Genomic DNA, 25,995 nt, shown 5'->3' with positions numbered 1-25,995 from the left:
CGGTAGATGAGGAGTGTTCCAAGGGTGCGGCAAGGTTTACAAATATTTCTCCCCTCACTCATGAAGCGGTCGCTATACTATTGACCACCCTTAAATCAGGGTCTCTCCAGGATCCGGCCCGCTTTCAATCTTAGGACAGGGGTCTTCAATAATAGTCCCTGTGGTAACTGAGCTGCTGAACATGTCACGATCAGTTGGCACCATTCCTTCACAATGGAAACATGCAATTGTGAAGCCGTTGCTTAAGAAGCCCAGTCTGGATCCACTCATCCCTGGCAACTATAGACCAATCTCTATGCTGCCAGCCCTTGCCAAAGTACTTGAAAAACATGTTAATACTCATCTTTTGAGATATTTTGGAGGCAAATAACATTCTCCATCTGTCTCAAATAGGCTTTAGACCATTACATAGTACGGAATCTGCATTAATCACAGTCACTGAAGAAGTTAGGAAACGTGTAGATCAGGACTTCGTCTCGGCAATTGTGCTTCTCGATCTTAGTGCCACCTTTGACACGGTGGAGCACAATATTTTACTCCAGAGAATGAGGGAAAGGGGAGTCTCAGGCAATGCCCTGAGTTGGTTTGCCTCATTCTTAGAAGCAAGATAATTTCAAGTTTTGGACCGTTCCTTTTATTTGAGCTGTTTTAAGAGTAAATGGGGGGTGCCTCAGGGCTCTTCTTTGAGCCCTACATTATTTAATATCTATATGCCCCCTCTGGCAACAGTAGTGGAGCCCTATGGACTCTCTGTAGTGCCATATGCAGATGACACCCAGCTTATAGTATCCTTTTCTACCGATCAGAACTCAACCAATTCTTGGCTCATTCCTTGTCTACAGGCAGTCTCCAAATGGATGTCCAGCTGTAGACTTAAATTGAATGGAGATAAGACAGAGGTTATGTTTCTGGGTCACCAGGCAAAACCAAACTTAATCAGCCTTACAACCATTAGAAGATCTTCCATTGCCCAAAGAAAGCATTAAGAGTCTGGGAGTATGGTTTGATCCATGGTTGACCGTGGATCATCAAGCAAAAAAAAAATCCTCCTCCTGTTTTGCCATACTCAGACTTCTTTGAAAGATTTTCAAAATACTTCCATTCATTGCAAAGAGGTTCATCATACAGGCCTTCATAATCTCTCGGCTGGATTATGGGAACGGCCTGTTTCTTGGTGCACCAAAATTGCAGGTGGTGCAGAACACTGCTGCTCGCCTTCTCTTCAATCTACCCAGGCATGAATCCGACAGATCATCTTTATCAATGTTGCACTGGCTTCCTTTGGAGTAATGGATACAATTTATATCTTTATGTTACATTCATAGAGCGCTAGTTGACAAAGGCCTACCAATATTGCGAACCCTGGCTTCTTTTTACGAACCTACCAGACATCGCAGGGATGGCTGTGCATCGATTTCCAGGGCTCGGTCGTGGATCCTCTTCGGGTTGGGGGGTTTTCGGACACCCCGGGGACGATGCGTGGATTTCCGGCGCTGACAGGATGAAGTCACAGGGGCTGTGTCAATCCGGTGGGCGTTGGGTGGAAATTTCTACCGCATGGCAGGCGTTGCGTCGATTTCTCTCTGGAAGTCCGGCTTCATCGTTCCAGCTCGGCTGTGTGTCGATCCAGTGGCCCGCGCGTTGAATTTCCGGTTGCTACGCTGGTGCTGGATCGATCTTCTCATTGCAAAGTCGAGGTGCGTCGTTCCAGTTCAGCGTGCAGTGAATTTTACACCGCGGGGCAGGCTGTGCATTGTTTCTGCCAGGCAGTGCATCAATTTTTGCAGCACAAGGAGTCCTTGTAGAGATGAAGTCTTTTTGGTCCTGAGACTTCAGGGAACAAGAGGCAAACTCTATCCAAGCCCTTGGAGAGCACTTCTCACCACAGCCAGATAGAAGCGCGGGAGCAGAGCAACAGTAAGGCAGCAGTCCTTCACAGAAAGCAGTCAGGTGAGTCCTTTGGGCAGCCAGGCAATTATTCTTGGCAGGATGCAAGTTCTGGTTCAAGTTCTCTTCTCCAGGAAGTGTCTGAGTTGATAGGGGCAGAGACCCTGTTTAAATACCCAAATGTGCCTTTGAAGTGGGGGAGACTTCAAAGAGTGGCTTAGAAGTGCACAATGTCCCCTTTCAGTTCAATCCTGTCTGCCAGGGACCCAGTAGGGGGTGTGGCAGTCCTTGGTGTGAGGGCAGGCTACTGTCCTTTGACATGCAAGTGTCAGGCCCTCCACCCTCCCATCCCAGGAAGACCCATTCAAAATGCAGATGAATGCAAGTGAGGCTGAGTATCCTGTGTTTGGGTTGTGTCTGAGTGAATGCACAAGGGAGCTGTCAACTAAACCCAGCCAGATGTGGATTGTAAGGCACAGAAGGATTTAAGTTCAGAGAAATGCTCTCTTTCTAAAAGTGACATTTCTAAAATAGTAATATTAAATCCAACTTCACCAGTCAGCAGGATTTTGTATCACCATTCTGGCCATACTAAATTTGACCTTCCTACTCCTTTCAGATCAGCAGCTACCACTCAAACAATATATGAGGGTATCCCCAATGTTAGCCTATGAAGGGAGCAGGCCTCACAGCAGTGTAAAAACGTATTTAGGAGTTTTACACTACCAGGACATGTAAATTACACAGGTACATATCCTGCCTTTTGCCTACACTCACACTACTCTATGGGTTACCTAGGGCATACCTTAGGGGTGACATATATGTAAAAAAGGGGAGTTTTATGCTTGGCAAGTTCTTTTAAATGTCAAGTTGAATTGGCAGTGAAACTGCACACATAGGCTTTGCAATGGCAGGCCTGAGACAAGGTTAAGGAGCTACTTAAGTGGGTGGCACAACCAGTGCTGCAGGCCCAATAGTAGCATTTAATCTACAGGCCCTGGGCACATATAGTGCACTTTACTAGGGACTTATAAGTAAATTAAATAATCCAATTGGGTATGATCTAATGTTAACATGTTTAAAGGGAGAGAGCATATGAACTTTAGCACTGGTTAGCAGTGGTAAAGTGTGCAGAGTCTTAAAACCAGCACAAACTGTATCTACAAAATGGAGGCAGGCAGGCAAAAAGCTAGGGGTGACCACCCTAAGGCTGTCAGGTGTAACAGTGAAGAAATGCATCTGTAGCTAAAGCCGTCAAATCTGGTTTCCAAGAGAAGAACCAGCTCAGTTGGTTGGAAAAGCAGAATGCAAATAGGTCAGTGTGACACCAACCTCAAAGATCATACAGAGCTTGGAAGACTGCACGATGAAGCTTCCACTCTCTGGTATCTCTGAGATACCTCAAACTCCACTTGGCCACTACATTGCATTGACCTGGCTAATATTCTGCTGTTACTGATATGTGATGTTGGAGACAATAATGCAACAAGGTCCATGCTATTTCCACCAGGACTCAGAACCCTGCCTTCCCTAGCTTGTTTATGTACCAAACCTCTGAAATGCTGCCCATTCTCAGCAGGATGCAACCACTGGACAGAGGGGCTGAGGTTTTGATTGCTAAAAACCCGGCAAAGAGCTCTAAGCAGTTTATGTGCAAACAGGCATCTTCCAGATACACCAACCTCCACTGGAGATGTTGCCGTGTCTGGCACCCCATCCCAACTGGCAAGCGTCTGACTCCAGCACAATGTCCAGCCAAGAGCTGAACATGGCTCTGCCATTCCAGGCTGTCATGTGATCTAGCCAACACTAAAGTTCATTTCTGGTCTCTGGAGTGAGAGTGATTAAATCCAAGTATGCAATGCCTCTGTGGAGATGATGGATTTTCAGGCACTGAAGAGCTCTGTAGTGCAAGGGAGCCAGGAAGATCGCCTGGATCAAGCAAGCCAACAGACCTACAATCCTGGCGAGGACCCTCAGAGATATCATGTCCTTGAGAAAGGTGGACCAAATCTTTTACTGGACCATGATTTCTGGGATGGAAGGTATGGAGGGAAGTAGAGAAGACAATATGGAATCTGAGAAATTCCATAAAGAACAAGGAGTGATTACAGACTTTTTCACATTGATGAGGAAACCCAAATCCTCTACAAGCTGGACGGTGCAATCCAAGTGCTGAAGAAGGCTCTGTACATCCTGGGCCATGTCGTCCAGATAGATGACAAACACCTCTGGATTGACGATTCTCTAGCACCAGCCGCCTAACTTTGGTGAAGCACCATGGTGCAGATGAAAGCCCGAAAGGGAGGACCTTGAAGTGGAACCATTGATCATTCCAGATGAATTGAAGGAACTTCTGGTGTGGAGGAAAAATCGGAAGAGAAAGATATGCGTTCTTCAAGTCGAGGCAAACGATCCACTTGCCTTCTTGCAGAATGTCTGTGAGTAGACAAGGACAATAAAGAATCCAGCTGCTGAATTCTTTCGGAATGATCACCAAATGGAAACCACCTCCTCTTTAGGTTCCCACAAAAATATTGCTGCAGAATCCCGAAGGATATGGTTGACAAGGACAGATTGCATCCTTGGTTTGGAGCTGGTTTGTTTTTTGTTAAAAGATCAATCTAGTTGGGAAAAATGGATAGTGGGAGGAAGATTGAGGAATCCCAAAAAACTCCATCTTGAACCCCGTCACCGTCTCTATCACCCAAGGGTCGAATGTCAGAGAAGACCAGTTGGTCAATAAAAATTGGGTCTCGCCCCCCAACACAACTGAGGAAGGTTGAATCATGCCTACTTTGGCCATTTTATCCTGAAGTGTAATTGCTTTGGGAGCTGAAGGACCCCTGCTGTAATGGCCTTGGACACAACGTGCTCTGGCTGGGTAGAAGGTGTCTTGAATCTGTGTGGAATATTCACAGCGAAGGACTGGGGGCTGCAGGAGGTTGGCAAAAAGTCATTGTTGGAAAACCTTGTGGAGGGAGATGCCCTCCACAGAGCACCTGAAGATGTGGAGGAATTTCCCTAAATGTTTGATGAATTTGTCCCCAAAAAGCAGTCCAGTGGCCAAAGGACCTAGTTCAGCAGTCACGAGCTCTGTGAGTTTAAGATCGATATGCAAAAGTATAGTACATCGGCATTCCACTGAAATTGTGCAATTGACAGTCCCCAACAGACACAATGCCCGTTGAGCCGAGCCTCCAAAGGTATCAGGAGCGATAGGCATGCCATTCAGTTTTGCGGAAACAGCCATGTTGAGGATTTTGCAAAGTGGGCCAGACAGGTCAAGGACTTTTTCTTGACAGGATTTCCTGTAGGAAAGTAGCCTCTTTCTAGCATGGTTACCCTCACTTTTGGCCTGTTTGTGAGTGTGTGTTAGTGTGTTTTTACTGTGTCACTGGGATCCTGCTAGCCAGGACCCCAGTGCTCATAGATAATAACCTATATGTTAGTATGTTTTCACCTGTCTCACTGGGACCTTGCTAGCCAGGACCCCAGTGCACATAGTTTGTGGCCTAATGTGTGTATCTGTGTAGTACCTAACTGTGTCACTGAGGCTTTGCTAACCAGCACCTCAGTGTTTATGATCTCTATGCTTTTAAATTTGTCACAGTAGGCCAGTGACTTAATTTACCAATTTCAATTGGCATATTGGACCCCCTTATAAGTCCCTAGTATATGGTACCTAGGTACCCAGGGCATTGGGGTTCCAGGAGATCCATTTGGGCTGCAGCATTTCTTTTGCCACCCATAGGGAGCTCAGACAAACTCTTACATAGGGCTGCCATTGCAGCCTGCATGAAATAGTGCACACACTATTTCACAGCCATTTTCACTGCACTTAAGTAACTTATAATTCACCTATATGTCCAACCTTCACTTGCTGAAGGTTAGGTGCAAAGTTGCTAAGTGTGAGGACGCTCTTGCACTAGCAAAGGTGCCCTCACATAGTTCAGGGCCATTTCACTAGACTTTGTGAGTGTGGGGACACCATTACACGTCTGCACTACATATATGTCAACACCTATATGTTGCTTCACAATGGTAACTCCGAATATGGCCATGTAACATGTCTAAGATCATGGAATTGCCCTCCCATTCCAAATCTGGTATTGGGGAGCCAATTCCATGCATCCTGGGGGCTCCACCATGGACCCCCACTACTGACAAACCAGCTCTCTGAGGCTTGCACTGCAGCTACAGCTGCTGCCACCTCACAGACAGGGTTCTGCCCTCCTGGGGTCTGGGCAGCCCAGTCCCAGGAAGGCAGAACAAAGCATTTCCTCTGAGATTAGGGTGTTACACCCTCTCACTTTGGATATAGGTGTTACAGGCTGGGGAGGGGTAGCCTCCCCAGCCTCTAAAAATGCTTTGAAGGGCAAAGCACAGATGGTGCCCTCCTTGCATAAACCAGTCTACACTGGTTCAGGGACCCCTTCTCCGCTGCTATGCCGGGAAACTGGACAAAGGAAAGAGGAGTGACCACTCCCCAGTCCATCACCACCCCAGGGGTGGTGCCTAGAGCCCTTCCACTGTGTCCCAGACTTCAGCCATCTTGCTTTGCAAGGTGTGGGGGCACTCTGGAGGGCTCTGAGTGGCCAGTGCCAGCAGGTGATGTCAGAGACTCCTCTTGATAGGTCCATACCTGATAAGGTAGACAGTCCCCCTCTCAGGGCTATTTAGGGTCTCTCCTTTGGGTTCTCTTCAGATTCTGCTTGCAAGTTTTCTCTAGGAATCCTCTGCAACAACTTCAGACTCTTCTGACCTCGGATCAACCGCAGCCTGCTGCAAGAAACGCTGTAACTGCAACAAAGTGTCTACAAGAGACACTTTTCTTTAGCAACCTCAGCTCCAAGTCAGCAACTGCAACAGTGTCTATGGTGTGCACACTCTGGGGACTCCCTGTCTTCATCCTGCACCAGACGAACCGAAGAAATCTTCATGGAGTGACAGAGAGTCACTCCCCTGCTCCCAGCAGGCACCTTCCAAGATGAAGAATGGTACCCTGGGACCCCTCTCACAATGACGAGCGTGCTCCTAAGGGCAAAGAGGGTGGACATCATTGACATAGACTGTCCTGAGGTCCTGCTGATGCAATTTGGAGGAGGTAAGACCTTGCTTTACCCGAGAACGACGGTACCCCTGTGTACTGTGTCTTCTTTGCCTCCTGAGGCCTCTGTGCACTCTTTGCAAAATTCCTTTGTGCACAGCCTGGCCCAGGTCCCCAGCACTCCATCCTGCGACACTCAACTTGCTGAGTTGTTCTCCGGCGGTGTGGGACCTTCTTTTGTTGTGCTGCATCAACCGCATTGTGCACCTCCTTTGAACCCAGATCCTGTGGCTTCTGGGAGTTCTGGCTGGCATCCTGAGGGCTCTCTAAGGTTCTGAGAGCCCCCTCTTCCTCCTCACATAGAGTTGAGGCCCCCAAGTCCCTCCTGGGTCCATCCAGCACCATGTTGATGCAAAATGCGCTTTTGTGGTAGCCAAGGCTTGTTTGTGCCTTCCAACATTACATCTCGTCTGCAACGATCTTCACACCATGGGACATCTTTTGCATCATGCAGGAACCCGTTGGTTTCTTCCTAGGGTGCAATTCTGCAGTCTACGACTAACCATGGACTCCTCTTTTGCACCCTCTTCTGAGTTTGCAAGGGCTCCTGTCCTTCCTGGAACTTCTTTTTCCACTTCTGGACTTGGTCCCCTTCCTTTGCAGGTCTTCAGGTCCAATAACCCAGCAGTTGTTCCTTTATTTTTGGTAACACTGGGTATTGTCTTTACTTGTGTATAAGTACTGTGTAACTATAAGTGGTATTGCAGGAGCTTTGCATGTCTCCTAGTTCAACTTAAGCTGCTCCGCTATAGCTACCTCTATCAGCCTAAGCTGCTAGAACACTACTACATTTCACTAATAAGGGATAACTGGACCTGGTATAAGGTGTAAGTACCCAAGGTACCCACTACAAACCAGGCCAGCCTACTACACTTCCATGTCTGTCTATCCCTTTCTAGGGGTCTTCAGAGGATCTCTTAAAGAACGTGGACAAAGTGGGGTTCAAGCTCTGGGTTGTCTGCTAATCTGTTAGGGATGTTAGGGTGAGGACACATAGAACAGAGTCGGTTTCGAACATCTTTGTCAAAACTTTCCTGGAGTCAGTCTCAAACATTGTCAGGAACTGCAGGAAGGGCGTCCAGTCCAATGAGTGGGGATGGAAAATAAGTCGGAGTGGCAATAGAGTCAGAGCAGGTATCAGGGGAGGAGGATAAGGACTGGTCGTGTTGGTTGTCTTGATGTTTGGGACGATGAAAGGAGCCATTGTCAGCATCAGAGGAAGGGAACTGAGAGTCGTCTGTGTTGTCATCGGTAGGTGGGAGGAAATTGATAGGGCCACTAGTTGATGGTCATGTGATAGAATAGGCATGATCTATAGACAAGGACTGGGACATGCGGGCAATGGGCATAGCATGGAGCAATCAGCAGGCTGCAAGGGACCACTGTCACGTCAGGGAGGAGGTGCCAGGGGAATTTGGGCTAGAAGCTGTGACAGACAAGGCATATCTTTTTAGTTGGCATACAATAGGAGGAAGGGCAACTGCCAATGCCCTATTTACTGACTGTGTAACAGATGCATCCAAAGCATGGACTATATCACCTGCAAGGAGGAGATCCTCCTCATCTTGATCATATCGAGGGTTAGCTGCATCATTGTATTTTGCCATGCTGTATGTGTAGTTAAAGGCTGATCAAGGGAAAAACTGTCTGTTGCTGGGGAGTGGGGAGTAGCCCGGGTTAATGGCCAAGGAAGGGAGGCAAAACAAAGACCACCAAAGCAGTAGAAACTATAAGGGAACTTTCCTGAGTCCTTCAGGAAAACCCTGTAAGGCCTATTATATTTGCCCAGGAAACGGTCACGGGGAGATGATTAGGCTCTACTGCAGTAGGCCCGGAAGCTAGCTTGCACTCACTGAGGCTCAGTGTGTGCTTACGGTCTAATTCAATCCATCCAAGAGGCCTGCTGCCTGTAAGATGTGCACACAGACAAGCGAGCTAAAAAGAGGAGCAATAAGGGCCTTGGGCTAGTGTGGTCTGCCTCCAGGCACACCCGTAGAGGACTAAAGAAGAAAGCTGCAGTGCGATTAATTGTTTGTGCATGAAAAACACCAATCAAAAGTCAATAATGACCATAGATGACAATAACGATTATAAATGAGAAAAGGGAACACTCATCTTTTGCGAATGCAGCAGAGAAAGAAGAAGTAAGGTGCCAACAAGTTTATATATGTAGATATGTACTATGATTGGTGCAAAGAACATGATGTCATACTAGATGTTCTGGGAAATGTAGTTTAAGTCAAAAGTTTATTTTCACTGGCTGCTGTATTTTTTTAATATATTAAACAGCACAGAAGGAGAAGCATAATCTGAAGCCTCCAGTCCTGACAAAGAATGTATGAATGACTTATAAATTAAGAAACATATGTTTTCCTACATAGTAAAGGCTGTTTTCTTTCCATTTCTCACTGCAGGGCTTCTAAATGACAGCCTACCCAGAGCACAGTGGTGCTCCTGGCAGTCATTTAATTCTGTCATATATGTGGTTGTAGTAAATATATTCTGAGGCCACTTATGACATTTACCTTTCATAACAATGGTGCATTTTTTTGAGCCATTCCCCATGATCTTACGGAAAAGTTAAATAGACCAATGAGATGAAACTAATGTTAACCATACCACTTATGGGACAAAGCAATGCACAACCGCAGAGAATAGCAGTGTCAAAGTACACACTGTACCAACGCCACCAAAATCAGTGTCTAGAAAAGGGAGAAAAAAGGGGATGAACATGTAGAAAAAGCAACTTTCTTTCACAATGTGATTAAGCCAGGATGATACATGTTAGTCAACTAGGAAAGCCATGGCTCAAACCTAAAAGTTCTATTATTCTTATCTAATGGACCAAGAAATGGGTAAAAAAGGGATTAATCATGATCCATGCAAGACTGATGTTGGGATTGCCTAATTTCACAAGTTGATTTAATGTCTTTGACATGTCAGTTTTGCATCAAATAGGATAGCAAAATTGTGAGTATACTGCACTTGAAAGGAGGTCCAATTGAAACTCATAATTACATTTCAGGAGAGGGTGTATCAGGTAAACCCAGTAGGATAATTTTTTGTTTTTCAGGATTCACAATGAGGTTTTGGCACCCATATTTCCCTGAATTACTTCAAGGCATGCTGGAAGAATTTCAAACGCAGCTATATAATTCTTACTATTGGCTAGCACTAACATAATTTAAAAAATAAATGTTCTAGTCTGAAATTATCTTTCAAATTTTCATAATTTCCAGGACACCACTAAACTTATGTAGCAGATGTTACACATGCACCTTCAGAATAGGAAGCACAAATGATCTGGGAGTATTCTAGAGAAACAATGTATCTAGTTTTACTTACATGTAATGCACATTAGTGCTAAATTTAAGATGGTGGTTTCCGGTGGGGGGCACCAGCACTTATTTTTGGGGGCTGGCCCTTATTTTTTGGCATCAGGCATTTACCGTGAGCAAAAGACACATAGGAAAGACGCAGGAAGAGAAAAACGAAAAAGCGTCACAAAGGAAGAAAGCTGCAAGATGTGCTAAAGGGAAAGGGAGTGGCAGTAAATGGATTAAAGAGGCCAGAGATGACTTTAGGATTACGCTGCTTTAGTATTCTGTATTCACACATTTAATTGCAGAAGCTGAATGTTTCAGAGGAGAGCTTTGGGCACCGGCACATTTTTATTTATAAATTAGGCACTGATGCACATAGACTTTGTATTCTATATACAGGATACATGATTTTTCAAAATAACAACATGCAATTGTTTCTTTGTACCAATCCTAAGAAATAGTCATGGATGCAAGCATTTCTGTTTAAAAATGTATCACTGCTATCTATATTCTCTTCCTTACCGTTTACCTAGGGGGTGATATTCTCTCTGTTTTTGGATTTATTTACAAGTAGTTACAAGTCTCACTTGTTTTATCTTCTTATCCCCATTGTTTCTTAAATACTGGTGTGGTACTGTGAGTGCTGAAATTACTGCTATTCATTATTTCATGCATTTCTGTATTTAATTCTGCATACAAAATGAATTAACATAGAAAATAATTAGCAACTTGAAAATGTGCCTACTTGAATGGCTGCCATATTATACGAAAACATTTACTAGAAGTATATTAATGATTGTTTTAAGATTATATGAATGTTAAAATGAAGTAATATGTCACACTTACAGTTAAACATTATGTATTTGATTATGTTAACTATAGGCCTCAAGTTAGTGAGGTCTCGGCCTTAATGAATGCACTGCCAAATATTGAAAATAGCAACATAAGTATAAAATGATCTCATGATTGCTAAATAACAAATGCTTTGTATTAACTGAAGGTTGACCGGGTCTTGTAGTAACAAAATGTTATTCTCTCGAGGAAATGTGTGTAAAACCTGAATGTTCTCAAACTGTCACAAATGTTAACTCGAAGCTTATGGGAAAGCAAGGCTCCCAGGAACTAACAATGGACCCACTGACGGAAGGACAGAAGGATGTAAAATTGATTCCGAATGTATCGAACAATATGCGTAAACAGAGAAGAGACAATAATCAACATGTGAAAGACTGTCTAGTTATGGCTTAGATTTAGAAAATAAATGTTATTGGACTAATGGCTGTTGCACGATTCTCTTGACCAATGACAACGTGGGACAACTTTAACTTAACCGCACTGCTTTCAGAGTTCGGGTCGTTCCTTGACAGATCCAGATTCTCTCGACATTCGCCAGGCATTCTGGTATTTTACTATCATAGTTTACTTTTCTTATGCTCCATGCAATGATGCTAGTACTAACTTTTGCGCTCAATGCTTAGAGCCTGTAGTGCTGTGCTGTCTGCCTTAGATATTTCTTTGGCATGGTTCGGAGAGCTTAAAATCCCCAATTTTGAACCATTTCCCCTCCCCTTTCATGTCCCGATGCTGATGTCCACCTGACGAGGACCAACACCGCTTGCTGATCCTTAGAGAAAGGTATAATGCTGCGAATGTTTTATTGTTGATTTATCTTTTGTTTCTAGGTACCAATTGCTGCTTTTTGATAGAGCCATAGATAGATGTTTTCCAAATTTGTATCATCTAAAACTTTTGTGTGCAGCCCAACATGCCAATGCTAATCTGAAGTTAGTGAGGTCTGTCCCTAGTCATGTGCTTAACCAATCTGATGTCATTCAATTGTTGATTCAAATGTATGTTATTTCCATTGCGCAATTACTCTTGCTACTAATGTGACCTTTAGCTATAGAAAGTCTGGTCATCAATGCTCTAATTAATTTAACCAGTATTATTCTTGTATGTTTATCATGTGGTTTTGAGACTAATTTACGTGATCTTAAAATTGTTAATCTAGGGAAATGAAGCTTCTAACTTATACTGAAGGTGTGGTTATTCGTGACCAAATGGGCCATGGTGTGTAGTTTTACGTACTCTAATGAATTTATATTATTGTTTATTGATGTTGATATAATTAATGGACTTTGTGCGTGATCATCTTAACAGGGTCAAAAGGTCCATTGACCCCCATCAGCGTGTCTTATTAAATTGTATCTGGTGAAAAACATGAGGCTTGACACGCTGCCGCAGTCCAAGATTATCGTAGAGCATTGTCTGGTATGCAAACAGTGTCCCTACGATCTTCTACAAAAAATATCGCCCGAATGGAGTTACCAGACAAAAATCTACATCCAATGGAACATATTTTTAAAACAGTTTTAGGGCACAATATTTATGGCACACGACATTTCTGGGTACAATTATCTGACATACAACCTAATTGCTATTAGATGGTTGATGATATGTATTCCTTTATCATTTAATAGTCGCCTAAAGACTAAACAGAGATTGGCTTTCACTTTGCCTACTTTTTTTGCATTATTCAAAATAGCTAATACACAGTCTGTGTATTTAACAAACAGTGGAATTTAACATCACTTGGCTTCTTGAGTACTAACTTGCTTTCTAGTGTTTCATGCAATCAACAAAATAAAACGCATTTATTGTTTTTTCCTGGAATCATTTCTAAAATAAATCTGTTCTTAGGTTCTGCCTGTGATACGTCATTTTAGGCTCCTACAAAGGAAACTAAGACATTTTATTAATGGGATTTTTAATATCTCGACATCCTGTTGCTACTATCTGGACTTGTTACTACTAAACATTGAATCCAAACTAGTCGTGTTTTCATCAACATTCAAGGCGTAGTTTTGCAAATAGGGTTTTTGCAAACTTAAAGACTATTTCATTGTTTTTAATGATATCTAAATTGATAAAATCATATTGAGTGGGCAATCCATTAACTCGGAAAATTAAATATTCACTAACAGTTGAGAGAGCAAATGATTCAGTCTTCTCTCCACTGTCTTTATGTATAATTTATCATAAGATAAGTTTATTTTATATGAGAATCTCTGCTGCAACTGACTGACATCAAACCTTCAGCCTCAACATTAGCATCACTATTCCATTTGTTGAATGGAAAAGAATGCTTCAATACAATGCAGTTAGTTGTATATTTACCATTACATTACCTACACATTTAGTCTTCACTTCATAGAATCTCCCTAAAATACTCTACTTTTTAAAATATACAATACTAAATATTTAATCACGTACATGTAGAAACTCAAAAATCTTTGCTTATTAATGCAAAGCAAGTTGGAATTTAGGTAGGGATTCTAGGATGTAGTGTTGCCCCATGCAGAGTATAAGTCGCAGTTAATTTAACAGAGATGGGTATTTCTAGATGAGTATATTATGCCCAGTCAATACAGAAAAATATTATGCTCCAGGATGTTGAGTTAAACCCTGGCTGCTGATATCGTAGTTGATTTGCTGGCCAATAGTTCAAATTCAGGCATGGCGAAATCAATATGTAATGTTTTTTGGCCAATAAACACTGTGTGATCAAAAGCAGAAATAGTAACGTACTTACTGATGGCCTGATTTAATTTTTAGTGGCCGAGCACTCCATCAAAAACATGACAACTACTCTGTCCACCTTATTACAAGTGCATTACAATGTAATGGACTAGTAACAACTCAGATGGAATATCCCGTTTAGCATTATGATCTAATGCACCTGTGACACAGCAGCCGCGACAACCATGCCATTTGTGAGATAAGTGGGCAGTAAGACTGATTCATGAAATGGTGGAGGCCCTTTCTCCACTGGTAGGCAACAGCACACCATTTTATGTGATTTCACCAGCTCAGCTGGGATTTTACTTGCATGGTGAGAGAACTTTCTGTGGAATCACAACCCTGCTTGCCCACCATGTCATGTCAGCTGGTCTCCATTTTTTTGTATTTTAAAGGGCCCTGATGTGCAGGGAGTACTCACCCTGCATTTGGGGACTATTGTTGACATGGCTTGCCTAAGCTCGCTGAGCCTTGCATTGTGTACCATGGCAGGTAGAACTTGCATAAAAAAGCCCACACTAAATATTCGATGGCCTTCGATGGGTACAAGAGAGCAGCTCTGGAATAGCAACTACAGCAGCTACAGTTCAGCAACTTCTCCAAGGACCACGCATGTGAATTACAGTAGGAACACAATGGCTGGTAGGCAGACACGCTCTGACTCCTTTAGAACTGTATAAAAACAGAAACACAGGGTAATGGAGGCATCTGTGTAAACAAACAAAAATGGATATTGTTTCATCCAAATAGCAATCCCTTTCAAGCTTGAAGTGAATCAGACACAATAAATAAGCCCACCCTTTTTGACTGTTAATGAGTAATCTGAGGCAGTGTGAATGTCTTGGATGCAAATAACAAAATGCCCGCTTCTTGGACCACGGGGAGTCTTCATAAGTAGCAGCGCTGCCTGGAATAACACATTATCGGGGCTCCCAAATGAATCTAGCGGAGCCCATCTGGAGAACATAAAAACAAAGTAGGTTGCACTTTTAACAAACAGTTGCACCATTTCAATGATCTGCTGTGCATTCCTCTACATGTTTATTTGGTTATATTGCAATGTGGGTTGCACAGCAAGTCAGAAACTGCAGCTAGTGCTAATCAATTAGGTAATTATTATTTGTATAGATGTGTACTGCTTATATTAGAAAAGTCATAAACTCTGCTATTGCTTTTTGTGAAACTCCTGAAGTGAAGGTCGGCACTGAAAGTAAACTGCATGTGTGTGCGGGTGGGAGGAGACGCGTGGAGGGGGATCTATAGTTATGCAGTACAAATAAGAAATATAATTCTTACAGAAAAACACTGAGGAGTAATGCTGGATTCAGCAGATGCCCTTACCACAGACTGCAGTTGAAGACTGTGATGCATAGCATGGCCAAACGTTTTTATCATGGGATAATCCATACTGAGACCAGGCCAGTGCGTTTAAAATACCATATACATATACTGCTAGGCTCTCATCCACGCTCTTTCAACTCTTCAATCGTGTGACCGAAAGCACGAGTTCCTATGAAGGCGGCATCCTCAGAGGCACCAATCCTAGAATAATGATAACTATTTGTATGTTAATGCCCTTTCCTTCCCCTACCATTTCACAGTATCCCTGCGAGTCTGTGCATCTGCCCTACCTTGGATTTGTAGGATTTATGTCCCAGGCACATCATGTGAACCAGTACAGTGCAACACTGGTTCATGACCTGTGTACACCATTGCATGTCGGGAATGGATGCAGGAATTACCGCAGATGGTGCCAGTATCTCGATTACTACGTAGCGCCACTAGGTAAACATTTACAGAGGACAGATGAATAAGACGTGTGGAAAAGCATCACAAGTTGCTTAAAATATATGTTAATGTCCGATTAGCTCCAAAGACTGGTGACACTGGGCCTGAGCCACAGAACGTTTTGATGCATTCATATGAGTTACAGAGGTAAAGAGTCCTAGGTAACCCATGCAAAGAATACAACCGATTCACAAATGGTGAAATGTGTGAGATACCTATGCAGCTGTGTCAGCTAACACTATGAACCTTCTGTGAAGTACACATTAATTCTGCGTTAGTGTGCCACTTAGGTGTATAGAAGAAGATGTTTCCAAGTGTGGAGAAGGGGTTGAGTGAAAAAACAGCAGTTCACATGAGTGGGACACCTGCATAGTGATACGGTAGTTCAAATGAGTGGGGTGCCTACACAACGATAGGTTAGTTGGCATTCAAAACCATGCATTGCCCAGATCTACACTTCTAAACGTACACCTACATGGCCTGGCTTAAGCAGAGGAGACCTGTTGAAAAGTGGACCGATAAACCCATTTTCACAGAGGATATAGAAATGGAAGGAAAATCACAAGAAAATATTTTCTATAAATGAATCTAAGGAATTTAGAAATATTTATTAAATGTTACTATGTTCCTACCTAGTCACAAGTGGAATTTTGGAAAAGTGAATAACATGCATAAGCAGCTTTGGTGAACAACGCTGCATGCAAGGCACATTATGGAGATTGTACATTTCTTTCAGGTGCAACTGGAAGACTTATGAATTTGATGACTGGTTATAAATCCCTGCACCATGTGTTATATATTTATGAATCCTGAGATTGACTTATGTTTTTTATGAACTAAGTCTCAGGACTATTCTTCTTTGTGTTACTGAGTGATGCTCCCTTCAGCCCGTATCTGTGTTTTATCATGTATCCAATTAATTTATCTTGAGTCTTCCATTGCTTGGTGGCTTACACTGCGCAATAGTGAATCTATCTTCTGTTCATGCCATCAAGGCTAGACAGTGCAGGTTCTATAGCAGGAATAGACATTTTGTGCTACCAGATAAGCTGTGTAGTACTGATTTAATTATCTCAGGGGCCTATTGGATTTTAACCACCTTTTATGAGTGTAGACTTTCTGAGAGAAGAGGTGGAACATATTGAGTTCTTATTCCATTCTTGGTTTTACTCGTTTCAGAGCCTTATGATACAGAATGATGATGCCTCAGTGGAGTTGGAGTTTGATCTCTATGATGGTACTATGCCTCTCAACACACTTCCGAGTAACCACAATATTCCTCATTTGAGTATAGTCAAATCATTGCATTATAGACTGGCTCATAGCTTTACAGATCCCATCTCCTTTCGAATATCCTCGTGCAGATGCTTGGATTAAAATGCAATAGATATATATTTACCACTGACACGGCTCAATCTTCAGCAGATCCTTGGATTTCTGTGGTCTAGAACTAGCCATTTAAGGGCAAGACCTTTTCATGCAAGAGTCAAGTAGTGGAAATGTTCTTAACTAGTATATATTTAATACTCTGGCCATCCCGGGAACATGGGTGTTTCCAGTACTTGAATGCAGCAGTTGATATCCAAATGTCTTTAATTATGTGTTTGTTCATATACTAATGATATCACTAAGTCGCACACTCAAACTTTAAGATAGTGTGAGCGTCTCCATCTCAAGGACTCAGAGTGTTTTTTTAAATCTCAAGGTTGAGTCTGAATATCTCAAGATGCAGAAATCTGATTTCAATCGTTTGTCACTTGGGTGTCCCATGTGGAAGCAAACATGTTATTATAACCATCCTTTGCTTGAGATCCTCTTAGAAATGGGGTTAATGTTTGCATCGAACATATGGTACTAAAAGAAGAAAGTATATAATACACAATGCCTCAACATAGGTTTGTGTGAGTTATTCTGTGAATTATAGCATGTTATATCAAAAAGAAACCATTAAATTATTCTAATGTTTGACATTTTGAAGACAACTCTCTGTTTTCCATTTAAAAATAGAAAGTAAATGTGACTGCGAAATACCAATATGATGTAAAATAACGATGTGTAACTTATTTTTTTGAAACAATAACTATATTTTGACAAAATGCTGGATCGACCTATTGGCAACATTTATCAAAGAAGCGATCTATATATCATTAACACAAACTTAATATGTGAACATTTTTTATAGATTTGGGTTGCCACCCGCCTGGCTACACTAAGGGCATATAAAGAAACTGGCCCGATCGGGGCCCACTCTCTCATGCTGGAACCCCTTGCAAAGGCCAGCATTCTGCCTCAAAAAATGCATCATCATCTGGAGGGAAGAAAACACAGGCCTCTCTTGGCCTTTCTGACCTCTCCCCTCGGAACTGCAGACTTGAAAGCTTTTGGCTTGAAATGAATGCTGGAGTGACAGTGATTAACATTGTGCCACCCGTTCAAGCCACGATTTAACGGGGGGTGGGGTGCTGTTTCCTTCAAAAGCTTCGACGATAGTGAATGGTGAGAAGCCCGGCTCACCCCTAGTGCGTCTTTATGACGTGGCTCTGGGTGAACTCGGGGTGTGGTGGGGCACTTCCATTGTTTTCACGGTAGGGACGTACCTTAACGCAAAGAGATGAATTTCATTTAGAAACGCGCATGGATGCTCTGGGGTGCAGCTGGTAAACAAAAGATTTCCAGGAATGATGTTTGAAGCGCTGGGAAATGTGATTCACGGTAAGTAAAGAGTGGTTGCCCGCTCGTAGAGAAGAACTTTTCTAACGATGTGAGATTGTTAGTGTTCCTTCTAAAAAAATCCGTGCCCCCCTGCATTATATTCAGTCGTAGGATTTTCGGTTCCCATCGCAGCGGACAGCAGCCACGTTACAATTCGTGCTTGGCAGAGGCTTTGATCACAGCAGCGAGTGTGTGAAAAACCAAGCGACCACGTTGCCCGCGGAGGACGCGCATGTCTCACATTAACTCAAGGACACAATGGGTGTTTGCTGCTGTGGGTGGTTGGGAAGAGGGCGGATTTACCCAAATCTGCCTACCCTACCACTATACGCTCCGCTTCGCTTGCAGCTCACAATTCCTCTTGAAAGAGTGAAGTGACCCTTCCGTCCGACAACTAACTGCGAATAAAAAGAGTTTTCCAAAGAAAGCGGGTGGGAGGGGGTGCAAACAAAGGCAGTAGATCAGAAAATATGGCGAGGAACAGGAACATCCAAACTCAGGAAACTTTACAACTGGAAGGGTAGGGAACTTTGGACTATGCCAAGTTCATACACCACAAGAAGGGCCACACATTAAACGCTTTAGTTTTACGAAGCAGGCAGCCTATTTTAACATGCTTGCCGGGACTTGGGAACTGAAAGGTTATCTCTCTGAAATTTTAAAAGCCTTGACGCTAAAATTCTCACTCTTAAATGGCATTTCAGCGTCACTATAGGTAATATCAAAATGCAGTGAGACTAGTTCCTGTAAAAGGGCCCTGATTTTAGCCGCCTTTTTGGTACAGTGAATCCTGCATTCCTTCCTGTGAGGTGTTTCGACCTTGGGCGATGGACTGCGGCTTTAAACCAGGTTTGTAGCGATTTCTGTCACAGAGAGCTCAGTTTTCAACGCCTAATTCCCAGGTGAAGCTTTAAACAGTGAGACACAGTGTGTCAACGCGCGACCTGTTCAACGAGGCAAACTAGCCATTGGAGTGTTCTCTGTCGGATGAGAGATGACAAATGAAATGTATCAAAGACAATAGATACGCAGTGCTGAAGCAAAACTCGATGCACAGTTACTTCCAGCATGTCTGAATCCTGCCTGAAGGGAGCCTTTTTTACCTCAAACTAAAATATCTATTTCATAATCAGGAACACCTTTTAAAGGAGTTACCTGTAAATGTCATGCATCAACCTAGCAAAATTATAATGCTTCTTCAAATGGTAAATGAACTTTGGTGTGGCTGTTACAGCACACTGAGTACTTTCCACGCTCAGCCCAAAAGATCACAGTAGAGATGGGTGTTAAAGGGTGTTGGATTCCCATGCGGAGGGTGTATCTGTAACCTTATTTGTTGCCTGGTGATAGGAAATGCTATGACTCCACGTTATAGGTATACCATTCCAAAAAAATCTTGAAAAGGCTGGCAGTAATTCCATACAAACACATGTGGTGTATCGTGTGGAAACAATATCACCTCAAGGTACTCTACATATATGTGTGGACATTTCCAGTTAATACTGCACCTCCCGGCAGTGGAAACATTAATACCACATCCGTTGTTTTAATTCTGGGAATATGCCTATTTCTAAAAAGAATGCGCTAGAAAATACATTTCATACAGGGCCTTTTTAATTACGGAATTCCACGTTCTGCTGACATTAACAAGATCTCCTCATTCAGTGATTCATATTTCCCCAGAGTGGTTTGGAGCAAGTATTCGATCAGATTTACGTTCCAAATCCTGTAAATGGTTCTCCATAGCGTCACTCCTCTACAGATCTTCTGCAAAGAGTAATCCTGATACTCTGCCCATGCTGTGGTGTAACAGGTATATTGTGAACAGACAGCAGAAGCAACGACGCCTGGCTCGCGAGGCTGCTCTACATATAAGTGCCCGCATCGCATGACCAACAATGTGCCATATAGGCCAAGAGCTGCAAACTCTGCACAAAAATGCACTTTCTTTAGAGAAGGGCCACGCAGAAACTAGCAGTACTGTGTGCTGCTCAGCCTTGTGACAATTTTACAAAGTAACACACACAGAGCAAAGTTCTACGGAACGTGGGCACGCTCCGGCTGTCGCTATAAAGTTTGAAGCAGGTGTTTAGGACAACAGTTGAAAAATGGCGTTCTTTGTGGCCAATAAAAAGCTTTTAGATAGAACTTGGCCATTGACATGATTAATGTTACTTAACTGTGAACTTAAAAATCATTAGCATTCATGATAGGGCATTGTAAGTGTAACAAAGTGCTGGTATGGAGGGGCCTCAATCTCGAAACGCCATCAAGAATTTGGCAGGCAATGTAGCAATTTTTCAATTCTCTTCAGGGACGACCTTTCACAGAGCCAAAAACTTCCCCGGATACATAGTTTAAACTGTATAATTACGTGACACGTAGCTCTCTTTAAAAGCAGGTGCTCGATTATATTCTCCTATTACTCCCCACAAGAAGGCCGGTACCCAGAAGTTGCTAGGAACGAAAGAAAGCCTACTAAGACATATTACACTATTTAAAAAGATAGAAAATCTAGTCGGTCAGTGGATATGATTATACGGATGTTATATACTTTAGAGCCAATGTCCTTTCTAAATGGGATTCACCAAAGCGCCTAGAGGCTTTGTGCTCTGGACGTGTAGTCGCTGTCTTTGGTGTTTAGAGTTCCGAGTTCAACATCTGTCGCAGCCTCTATCGACACACGAGAGCAAATGCTTGCACAGAGAACATCTCCCGCTCTCTCTGTCCCACTCTCTCCCTCTCTCTTTCCCTCTCTCGCCCTCTCTCATGGTGGCGGAGTCTCAGACCAACACTTCACCTCCTCGAGCTGGCAAACACTGCTCTCTAATACGAGTATGCGGAGCACTTCTTTTCACTTGAGATTTGGCAGCAATGGTTTTGCAGGTACCTTGGATCCTAGTGCTGGTGTCTCTGGTTTGGGAGGGGGCGTTCCTTCGGTCCCAAAAGATCCCTCGGACTGAAAAGAATCGGTAAATTCGAGAAGTGCGCTCATTACATTAAACGGGGACTGTAGGAGTCTATCAAGTTCTTGTCCATAATGACAAACATTTAAATTAATGATAAGCTAACAGTGCAAGAGGAAGCAGGAGCCTGCTAAAGGGGGTTTCACCTCTTGCCGGAAGGTGACATTTTGAAACGACAGTCTAAAGGGTTCTTCGCGGCGTTAAAACGTTTCCAAGCGGTTTCCAGGGCTCCCTGGTGGAAGCGCCCCGAAGAGCTGTTTACACCAAGACTTCGGAGCAGTTCCCGCTGCATCCTCTGTGAGTGCGGCTTTAATTCCGTCTTCCAGGGCGGGGAATCATTGTGTGTACTCCAAAACCCGCAGTGCACGTGCCAGGCTGTCCTCATCGGGCACAGCAGCCCACGACGGATTTAGAACTAACTGTACAGCGAACGTGCCAATTGCCTTTTTAGGTTAGCTTCGGAGGCCGTAAAAACACGAGCCTCTGTTTGTGAGTGCACCTCGCCATGTTTAAATAAAACACAGCCCACTAAAGAAAAGGCTGTTTTAGGATATGTTCTCTTTGACCTGGGCAGAAGCACGAATCAAAACCAAATACTAACATCGCAGGTGGTAAAGGGAGAGATCAATAACGTAGACTAGATGTGTCGCCAATTCGAAAACAGTTTAGGGTGTTTAATCCTAGGGTGTAAACTTAACATAGTGTAGGTCATCAAAGCTGCCATTAATTGAACTCCAGACAAATTACCCTCGACTGAAGCCCCATGGCAGTTCCTTTACCCAAGAACCACATGAGCACTGTAATATGCCGAACTACACATACCTTACAGCACGTGCTTGTGAAAAGTGTTCTATCCCTAAACAACATCAACAGATGCTGTCAGTGCCACAAGGAAGGTGGACAGAACAGCCGCACGTAAATGCTTTATCAGAGCTGATGAACAACGACGTACCTGTCCCCAATCCCGCAGCGGAGGCCCCCAACCTGCCCCGTGACGAAGGCCACACGCGCTGCACGAGGAACAACGACTCGTCACCGTTCACAGCTGACAATGCTCACAACATCCACGGCGAGACACACCGAAGTGTTCCACGTGAACCAGAACAAACCGTGCACGGGTGACGGGCGACCACCTCGTTCCAGGCAGGGGCTTCACCTGCATCCTCTTCGGTGAGACAGGCAGAGTGATGTTAAAAGCACGGCCAAGGCCTGGCGCAGACAGCACATCGGGGCTCCACGGGTTGGTGCATCTCACTGGCGTTGGAAAGACGCCCGGCAGGTGATTGCAGCTGGTGAACGGATATGAATTGCGGGTGGTTTTAACTTGAGTGACCTTATTTCACCTCGTGCTCCCCCAGCGTGCTCAGTTTAAAGAAAACCCAGCAATATGTGTAACCACAAAAAATAGACGATACACTTGCGTGCAATGAGATCAATGGAAAACGCCTGCAATATCGCAGTCCAGATGACAGTGCACACACATTAAAGTGGCTCTGAGCTGCCACATCAACACTAAACCTAAAGATGGTTATAGGATCAGAGGTCAGGCTGTGCACTGATGTGGCCACTAGAGCGTCCCACGGGCTGGGACTCTGCAGAGGACCGGTGAAATTGGCAGCGGAACACCTGAACCTGGAATGCTGACCCCAAGCAGACTGAAGGGGCCTGACCTTCTTATAGTAGGGAAGGGTAATTACTTCCTGGGCCCATAGTCAAACATCTGCTCCCTAGGCTCGGGTAAGGGGAACGATGTGGTCCTGGAAGACTCGGTTGCTAGATGTTTCCCTGCATGGATGAGAAGTGAGGGGCCAAAACATTATCATGCAGTGAAATAAAATGCACTTCTGAGACTAAAATCCAACAGGTAGTGAGGTTCGAAACTGGGTGAAAAGGGTGAGGGGGTGGTGAACTCCGATGCCCCAGCATATCTGTGAACGAGTGCAGATTCTAAAGCATATGTCCAGGCCAGAGCGCATTCCACCGTTGCAGCTCTCGGATTCGCTAAACTACAACCCCACACATGCTCATGCCTGTTCCCTCACATCACACAATGGTACATCTGGATACTAGCGCGATAGGAGCAGAGAGACAGATAATTGGTGGTGGTGGGGGGCAGTGGGCCCAGAAGCTGTGCTTTGAGTGGAAAAGAAAAGGGGTCTCAAATAGAAGGACATGCAAACAAGCGTAACCTCTTTTCAAGAAGTGTCCGCTGTAATTAAGGGTGAAGCTTACAACATGTGAAGTAAAATCCTGTTTTTCACACATTGAGTTTGCTGTGCATTTAGACATTTAACAAAACATACGCTTGAACTTACCCAAATCGGCAAGCTCTGCCAATGCTTTTTAGCAGTAGCAGATCGATGAGTGACAACCATGATTTTCTTGTGAACAATTAGAATTGAAAATATTTAATTATTTAAAACACGAGGCAGTGAATTAAACACTGCTAATCTCTGTAGAAGTGGTAGTGTCTCATTCCATTCGCGTCCGTTTTCTTCATATCACTTTTCTGGGTTAGATACTTTTACCTATTTTATCTGACAAATCCACCGCCTACACAGCTGCATATCTCACACTTCATCCCCTTCCTCTTCATCACTGTCCTTCCTCTATGTCCTTCTCCATATTCTTCATCGTGTCACATCCCTTTCAGCTGTCATGGCTCTCCTGACCTGCATGAGCGGCATTTTCTTTCCCTTTGGCACAGTTAATGTTTCAATAGCTGTGTGCCTCCTTCACACACATTCACAAAAAATTACAATTGGCACATATGTGACCATCTCGGTGCGCTTTACTGAGAGGCCACGGTCTGCATGGGCATGTAGTCTGAGCACGTTTATTACTCACTGACAGGCAGAGTGAGAAACTTCCACCACCTTCATATTCAACTCCTGAGCTCTCATTCATGTCCAATAATGAATAGCTACACATACTCGGAAGTCATCCAAACACCCGGGGACGACTCGTTTCACAGCACTGTACAAGGGTCCTATGTTGCATCAAATAAAACGACATACACACCTAGAAGAAAGGCAAATACTGCTAGGGAATGCACGATGAAGCTAAAACATAAACTGTCGTCAAAGATTGTTACAGTCATTTCTGCCTGTACAGTTAAGGATACAAATATACAACCCGGTAGTGAACCTTTTCCGAATCGTTTTTTTTTTTTTGGACCCCGCTGCCTGGAAGGGCCAGCAGTCTGTGCAGCCCACTGATCCGAATTCATACACAGCGCCATCCCTGCGGCTACCATCTACAGGGAAGGATCCGGAGGAGCCGGGGTTCCACCTCTGGGTACCCGCCTGCGACAATCGCGTGCACCCCTGGAAGCATCCCCTTACCTCTCCAGCATTGCGCCGGTGCGATGCCCGCAGAGACAGCAGGTGGTTACCTGGGCGCGTAACTCCCAGCAGCCAAGGATGTGCGCGCGGCACCTGCCGCTGGCAGAGGGCGCGAGGGGCAAGAAAGCGTCCTCTAGAGCTCTGCTGCTCGGATGGCGCAGAGCTCGGACCCGTGTCTCGGCTCCGCCGGGTCCTCGTGCTCCATCCTCCTCCTCGCGGGTTCTACGAAGGAGCTGCTGTTGACCCGAGGGGCGGGAGCGCGCACGGGGGGCTGTGCGAGAGTGTGCGCGCCCTGCTGCCTGAGCACATCCACCCCCCACCCGGCAGCCCCCGCGCGCGGGAAGAGCGCACTCTGCAGAGAGAGACAGCAGCCACCGCAGCAACCAGCGAGCTAAGAAGATCGTTATTGACAAAAACATCAATCCAAACACATTTAGGGGTATTGGGGTTACTAGAAGAGATTTTATTAAGCTCATGCAGACACTTAATATCTGTCTGCTGCTCTAAAAAATATCTGTCTGCTGCTCTAAAAAATGTGCAGATTTGGTTAACCACCACGCAAACCTGATCTCCGCTTTGACGATTGTAGGCTGAAAGCTGCCTATCACTCCCAGTGATCGGAGAATAATGTGAATGTGATGGATAAGGGAAAGAAGATTGATTAATCTGTTGGCTGTGGATTAATCTGTTCGCTGTGATGAGCATATGCAAGCTTGACTGTGTGAAAAATGCTCTTGGTTTGCTATTCCACCTTGTGACCCCGGGCCAGTTTCGGACTCTTACCGTCATTTCCCCTCAAAAGGGTTCCTGCTTTGGCCATTTGCATGTATTCAATCAGTGTGTTCCATCAGAACCTCACGTTGAAGAACCCCGTTGGAAATCCTAGTTGATCAGTTGCAAATGATTTGTCCTGGTTCAATTTGTTGGCATGTACGTTTTTGGACATTAAAGATGTGTAATGGGATGGGCTGATAGAATGTTTATATTTTTTCAGTTCCCTCTTTATCACGAGAAAATGTTTGACCGTGATAAATTCCTTCCCAAGAACACTATTAAACTAGGGTGCATGGGATCAGCCTCACCCAACTATGCGAATTCCACCACTGAGGAGTAAGCTTATAAGAATGGCGTTTGCAAATGTTTGATATTGTTCAAAAGATACAGCCTTGCTAATCACCACATTTGAGTTGCTCACTCTTCTGTGACACTCTCATGGCAAAATCAATGTTCCTAACTGCTGGTCACACTCAAAACTGCTGCTAATAAATAGGCACATCTAGCAGGTT

General features: G+C 44.1%; 1 protein-coding gene across 5 annotated transcripts in view; it reads right to left on the bottom strand.

Annotated features, from left to right (window-relative positions):
- FUT9 (fucosyltransferase 9) overlaps window positions 1-25,033 on the bottom strand; it is a 666,331-nt gene extending 641,298 nt beyond the window's left edge. The window contains exon 1 of one of the 5 annotated variants that reach the window (XR_011203828.1): window positions 24,710-25,020. The gene's annotated coding sequence lies outside the window, so the exon portion shown is untranslated. Of the gene's footprint in view, window positions 1-24,709 lie in introns of all 5 variants that reach the window. The other 4 variants (XM_069235522.1, XM_069235520.1, XM_069235519.1 and 1 more) reach the window with 4 other exon arrangements.
- Between the last annotated feature and the right edge of the window lie 962 nt (window positions 25,034-25,995).

This window comes from Pleurodeles waltl, chromosome 5, assembly GCF_031143425.1.
Source record: "Pleurodeles waltl isolate 20211129_DDA chromosome 5, aPleWal1.hap1.20221129, whole genome shotgun sequence".
Taxonomy (NCBI): Eukaryota; Metazoa; Chordata; class Amphibia; order Caudata; family Salamandridae; genus Pleurodeles; species Pleurodeles waltl.
This window is presented reverse-complemented; position numbering and strand designations above follow the sequence as displayed.